Consider the following 7,014-nt stretch of genomic DNA (forward strand, 5'->3'; position numbering starts at 1 on the left):
CAGTCAAATTACCTTGTTAAAAACTCAATAAATCAAGTTGCTACTTTTATTTTATATCTAAAAAAAATACACCATTTCCCTATTTAAAATTTTAAACCTTGTTTTCGTTAAATTCATAATAATGGAGATACAATTCTTTACTTCTAGTTGTAGGTACAGAAACATATATAAAAGATTATATATCAAAGTAAAAAAATGATTTAAATGCTCTTTTCACACGCTAACATGGCGGCAGTAAGGTACTATCATAATGCAGACATGGGACTAGCGAGTTTTTAACGTGGCACGTGTATGGCGCTAACATGGCGCCAATAAGGTACAATTTCTAAATCCATATAATGCATTTATTTAAAGATTATTCATTTAATTAGTTATTTTTAACAGACTGTCAATTGAACTAATAATATTTACTACTCCTAAATTAACTACTATCTCATAAATTAGGAAACATGAAAATAAATATGTATACAATGACAAACGTGACTCTATATCAACGAGATAAAGGAAGTGGTATTAAGTTCAATAGGGTGATAAAATGACACCATTATAATTAAAAATAAAATACCTTATATTTGGCAAATAATCGCAGTCTTATTACATCGACAGTTTTACAATTATTAATTTTCTATGTTCCAGATAAAAAACAAATACTTTGTACTTCTTTTCACTTAACACTATAACTATAAGGCCTTTATTCGCGAGTACACCTAAATACATTCTAGCTCATCCTATCTTATTGTAAAAGTTTATGATAGAATTTCAGTGGTATACCCCAGTACAGAAATCGATAAAATTAAATTTTAATAAAAAATTAAAAATGGAGCAATTTATGAAATTGGAAGAAAAAACGCAATTGAGCGCATCTCGCGTCTCCCTTTGTCTATCAATGGAAAAAAAGGTAGTCGAGTGTATGTGTCCGTCGACTATTAATTACTGATTGCAGTAAGTACGCAGAAGCAGCGAGAAGACTGTACTTTAAACTAAACGAAAATAGAACGCAGAAATAGTCCTCTAAGGTGCGACTCTCCGTAGGTCCTTACCCCGCAGATTTACTACAGTTCGTTTTATAAATATCATTTTGTCGAAGTCAAGTTAAGCTTGCTTGCGATATGATGCTCAGCTTCATTAGCTGAGTCATATAAATACTCATTGAAAATAATAATCAAAATAATGTTCACGATACACATTTTTAATAAATTTTAAATATATAGAACAAAATAAAGAACAAAAAACTCACTATTTGATAGTTCTGATTCTGGTTCTGGTTCAGATGTTTTTGCAGTTGGTACAATAATACTTTTTTCCGTAACATTATTCTCCAATAATTTTGACCTTACAGCCGTAAATTTCTTCTCCGACAATTTTGATGACTTCATAGCAGATTTATTTTTATCTACAATTAATATAATATAATATTAAAACCTGGATTGTGTTTAGTTGGAGTTAAGTTAAATAATATTATTCTACATTTTAAAATGCATCAAACCTGACTGACTGCAAGATTTTTTTGTGAACACAGGAATTTCATTAAAAAGATTTTTAATTTCATCTACATTTTTTTCAACTTTTGTTGTCGGTAAACTGTCTCTGCTTTTTTTATTTTTTCTTCGTCGTCTTCCGAATCTTGCGAAAAAGCAGTCTCAGTTCGACCAAGAAGTATCAAACGATCCATAGCTTCTGTGAATGTCTCTGAAATAATTATTTTATTACATTTATTGCGATTAATTAATAGAAACCTATAAGTTAATTAGTTTACCATTTTTAATTAAAATAAAATTTTTAACTACATAAAGGCATTTACAGATCGACGCAATTTAATTATAGATTTAGAATTTAGTTTTAATTTTTGTGCATCACCATTATGTGCGTTAGCTGTGATCTGTTGGATCGAGCTAGTCTGTGAACACCTTTGTCAGTTCGGATATAATATTCATAAGGTTCTTTTATTAAAAAAAAGGAAATATTATTTGTACATACTACATACTTGCTTGCCCAACAATGTCAATATTGTAGAATGGCCATGAGTCTGGTACTTCAGATTCTTGTTTCACCATATCGTGGAGTTCATTGATGTTCTTTTTTGTATATGGAGGAGGAAGAAACGGAACTTTTAATCTTTTTGTTTTCTCGTCTCAGTCAATCCAGGCTGAAGGGACAATATCAATTTCTTTCGTGAGACCTTTTCTCCCACGTTTAACAAATCTCACAATTTTAAATCGATAAATCATTTTTTCGCCGTCGTCGCTTTCAGACATCTGTATAAATATGTATAATTATCCCTTACATGACACTGATGATGTTGGTCACACTTAATAGCAACAAGAAAAAATTTGGAAAAATTAGATGCAGGGCACAAAATCTAAATTAATATCGCACCGGTATAAGGCTGCGTTCGGAAACATCACCCGAGTGCACACGAGCAATACTCCGCTCTCTTTCTATCTCAGCGAGTTAGAAGGAGAAGAGAGTATACCCGTGGGTACCCGGGTGACGTTTCCGAAGCTTAACACGCGCGACACTCTCAATCAAACTCTAGTACACGGCAACACTAATTACGACGCAAAATAATACACGAAATGGTACACGCGGTTGCAAGCACGAAAAACGCGAGAAATGGTGGATTCGCGATCTCGAAATCAGGTCGCTGCCAACGTAGTCGCCTGCGTCCCTTCCACGGTCGCGATCTCCAGGAGCCTGCAATCTCAATCCGCGATCCCCCGAAGCCAACGAGACTATCCCGGGGCCTCTCGCTCTCCATACCGACCACCAACACCAAAGTAAGCCTTCTCGGCAGTTAACGCGAATTATGTACGAGTCGGTACGAGCAAGAACGCGACCCGGAGGGCGGTGTCGTGGCTTTATTCACGCGAAATGTTCACGGCAACCTCACCGAAAATGTGTTCTTCTTTCACATCGGCTCGTATCCGTCCGGGCTCTGGTCTCGGGTCTCGGCAGCCAGCAGCAGATAACGGCGCGATAACCTCCAAAATTTTTACGTGCCAACGCCGGAGAACGACCGCGAAAAATGCGCTCGATAGAGGAATCGATGACGTGCGACGCGCCCCTCCCAGGCGCGCGGCCCTTCGGCGCGATAGCGCGGGCCAATTAGGGACGGGCTCGCAGGCCCGCGATATATCCCCGCGCAGTGCTGTCAGCAGCGTTACGATAGATGTAGTTGTAGCCTATCAGTTCTTCTAAAACTGATTAGCGCCCAATTTAATTATTTATTATTTATTGCCGAACCAAATTATTTATTTACCATTTATTTATTATTATTTATTATTATTTATTATTTATTATTATTATTTATTATCATTTATTATTTATTATTATTTATTATCATTTATTGCCAGATAAATTAGTAGAGCCCTGCCAGCCGAAGAACCCCGGCCGCGGCAGGTGAAGGATAAAATAATCCTGTCTCAATTTTAACATACGTACATATGTTAATAATTTCTAAAACAATTAAGAAGTCGATCTAGAAGCCAAAGAGAAGAATCTCGACAGCACCTAATGTGGCGCAAGTGTGGATCGCATTAGAAACTCAGTCAAATCCAGACCTGCGCCCGTTCAATTTTATGTAAATGCCATATTAGGCGCGGACATGGCCCTGATATGGCTCTTTCCAGTTTTTTAGGATAAGGCTGTGGCGTGGCAAACTTGCATGGCGCTGACAAGTGTCGTGGCGCTGGCAAGGCAATTTCTACCAGGGACGCATTTATTCAAATTAATTGCAATAAAACTTTCTATGAGATATACAAATAGTCGTCATTGCGAAACATGTCGGTAGAAATGATTTAATATCCCCGTCGCTGCTGTGTGGAATCCTTACCGTCCTGATTCGCGAAGATTAGAGGGTAGTACGGGAGTTAGAACAATCTTCGTCATGGCAGTAATGTCGTGGAAATAAGGGCGTAGGTCGTCGCTGTGCGACGCTTGCTCGCAGTTGCGAGCATGACGGAATCGCATAAAGCACAGTGGCAATGTGCCAGTGCAACGCGACTGGAATGTCACGTACGCGGAACTGCGCGCGGAGCTTTCTTACCGGGATTCGCGCTGCCTCGCTTATTCCCGCGGGTAAACCACTTTAGCGAGAGAAAGAGGGAAGGGAAAGAGAAAAAGAGATGAGTGTCGCCGTGCATGAATCGCAAATGGCTTTCGCGCCGCGCGCCGCCGCTGCTGCAGGTTATTCCGTTTATCGTGTTCAAATATCGCGAGTCTCGATGATAAATTTATTCTCATCCGGGATGCCCTCGAACAATGTTATTGGCCGATTTGCCGTGCGACTCGCGGGATAAATTGTTGTTTCCGATATAGGGGGGGCTGATATGGCCCTGACCCCCGTCCTGCGATACGTATTATTTTCAGACCGCGGAACATTATTTCGCGATGTTAATGTTTCATTCGTTTAGCTCTATACATGTACGTTTATCGCATACATTTATCGTTATAGGCAGATATTTAAACATTATAATTGTTCCAAAATCCTCGCACTGCAAAACGTGTCTTCGATCGATTCTTCTGTAACAGTTTTGGCACGTAATTTTCATTACATAACGTTTACATAACTTTTATAAATCCTTTTGTTGATTAATAATACGAAACTTCCTGCTTACGATTATCTCAAAGTATTTGTTCGTATAAAATTATAGTATTGCGCTTTATGCAACAATAAGATAAAGTAAAATTTGATGCTATTGATGCATAAAAAATTATTCAATGCGAGATAAGACGCCGCGAAGTAGAAATGTATGGAAATATTACGCTAACCGAGTTGAACTTACGTAGTCGTTTTATGCAAGCACGCTCTATTTCACTGTATTGGAAATCGAAGAATCGCAGTTACCGGCAAGGAACGAGCTGCAGAAATGAAACCTTGATTCGAACGACGCCGAAGGAAACGGAGGTGACGCTTAATTGCAGGGTTTCGCTTGTTTGCAGCCGCTCATTGTTTTGAACGTCGATATAGAAGTTATAGCCCTTTCATCCGCCATTTCAAATCGTTTCACGGAAAAAAATTTAAAGACATGATCGAAATTATCCAATAATCGCAATAATTTTGGTTTTATCATGTAACATTCCCATAAGCAAAAATAAATTCTTTCTATACGATGTAACAAGTAAAGAATTTATTATCTCTGAATTTCCATCTTTATTGTTTCAGAAAAGTATAGCATTATGATGTTATCAAAAATCAAGCATTTTATGCATCTTGTATTTTATCCGGATAGCGTGGAAGCAGGATGTTTCGAATGTTCGCAGCAGAGATACATTTTGTTAAGGTGAATTACATTTAGAGTACATAGAAGGAAAACGCGCGACCCGCGGAGCCGAAATCTCTGCGCTTGTCGTGCGCGCATTGCCAAGCTTTTACGCCGGCCAGATTGTGAACCGTATAATACGGGGTTAGGGTGAGAATGTTACACGAAATGGAAATTGTACGCTGTTTACGAAGGACGCACGCCTGGAATATTATTCCGCTTGCACTCCGATAAAACAGCGGGACGCTTTTACTGCGCCGGATAAATATTCGGGCAAATTAAAAGCACTATTTTATCACGAAGACACGGCGGGCGCGCTCAACTAGGCCAAAACGTCATAATTTGCCGAAATACACTCATTCCCGGATTTACGCGCTACCTTTTTCGTATACGATTTCGCTTTTGTGCGGTGAAAAATCCCTCGGGTAAATATCCGGAATATTGGTCATCTCACGGGCTTTTTTGAAAATGAATATGTACTATCTGTACCGCAGAATCCGAAAAATCAATCTAAAAATTCCTATACCGCAGGGAGAAAGAGAGAGATAGATTGACTAAATAAAAAGTTATTCATTGTTGGCATTATAAATGTTATCTGATGTTTAATCAAATACTAGCTCTTTGTGTGCGCATTAAAAGAGCCGTACGTTGACAACAGATCTCGAGTGAAAGAAGCAGGCAAAGTCGACGAACCGGTGAAGGTAACTTTGTAACTAACGGCGGATAATCTATTTCGAAAGAGGCGAGGGTGGGGAATTCTCGGTTAGGTGGTACGGTAACTAGGAGAAAGGCGTATATGTGGGTGGGGATAATCCTGTCGTCGTAGAGAACGCGGATATCCGAGGGCGAAGGAGACGACGAGGTCGACGAGAACTGCCAGAGCCCACGCCTCGGCGTCAAAGGGATATTCTTTTTTTTCCTCTTTCTTCTTTTTTTTTTTTACATCCGCCTGCAGCTCGTTGCAATATAGCGAGCACTTCAGGATATATTGCCTCGCTCGCGTTGAAAGAGAGACCATCGAATCGTATCGCGTTCTTCGTTGGCGGGCTGGGAAACGCGTACGGGGATATATGTACGCTCGACAGTAGCCCGAACGAAAATGTTTGCGCAGCCGGCAATTAATAACGCCGATGGAATAAATGCACATGTGGCGGCAACTGTGGCGGTGGCGGCGGTGGCGGCAGCGGTGGCGGCAGCGGCGGCAGCAGTGGCGGCAATTCGGTCGTCGCCCGTTTCGTGCCGCAAATGCCGGCGAAAGACGACTTCTTTTCGGACGTAGCAAAATTTATTTCGCCGCTAAATCGGCTTGTTTACCTCAAAGGCGGCCGGGAAATTGCGCCTCAGCTGGAAACGCCAGTAACTGGATGCTATTTCCCGCGTGTCTGTAATTTCCCCGGTTATTACGACCCCTTGAGGACGGGATAAAAGAAGATTTTGCAAATTTATGACTTTCAATCAAGGCTATTATTAGCAACGGCAGAGAGAGAGAGAGAGAGAGAGAGAGAGAGAGAGAGAGAGAGAGAGAGAGAGAGAGAGAGAGAGAGAGAGAGAGAGAGAGAGAGAGAGAGAGAGAGAGAGAGAGAGAGGGAGAGAGAGGGAGTCGGCGACCGGCCGTGTAAAATGGACCGAATTGATTGCGTCTTAAAAGTTGTGCGGAGGTAACGTCATTTGCTCCGCGTAAAAGGAACGTTTCCGCCGCTTTTATAAATAGAAAGAACGAATATCGAAAGGGGAACAGAGGAGAGTATCCTGA

The 7,014-nt window shown here is 40.3% G+C and overlaps 1 long non-coding RNA gene across 2 annotated transcripts; it reads right to left on the bottom strand.

Annotated features, from left to right (window-relative positions):
- Positions 1–550: 550 nt before the first annotated feature.
- Positions 551–3,015, bottom strand: LOC139784672 (uncharacterized). Of its 2 annotated transcripts, none has more exons than XR_011721628.1 (4): positions 2,891–3,015; positions 1,985–2,255; positions 1,487–1,689; positions 551–1,393 (listed from the first exon to the last, which is right to left on the bottom strand). It is a non-coding gene; the product is annotated as an uncharacterized lncRNA (long non-coding RNA). The 2 variants fall into 2 exon arrangements; XR_011721629.1 differs by lacking the exon at positions 2,891–3,015 and adding an exon at positions 2,377–2,874.
- Between the last annotated feature and the right edge of the window lie 3,999 nt (positions 3,016–7,014).

This window comes from Temnothorax nylanderi, unplaced genomic scaffold (assembly GCF_030848795.1).
Source record: "Temnothorax nylanderi isolate EJ_2023f unplaced genomic scaffold, tnyl_v1.0 TNYL_tig0658_pilon, whole genome shotgun sequence".
Taxonomy (NCBI): domain Eukaryota; kingdom Metazoa; phylum Arthropoda; class Insecta; order Hymenoptera; family Formicidae; genus Temnothorax; species Temnothorax nylanderi.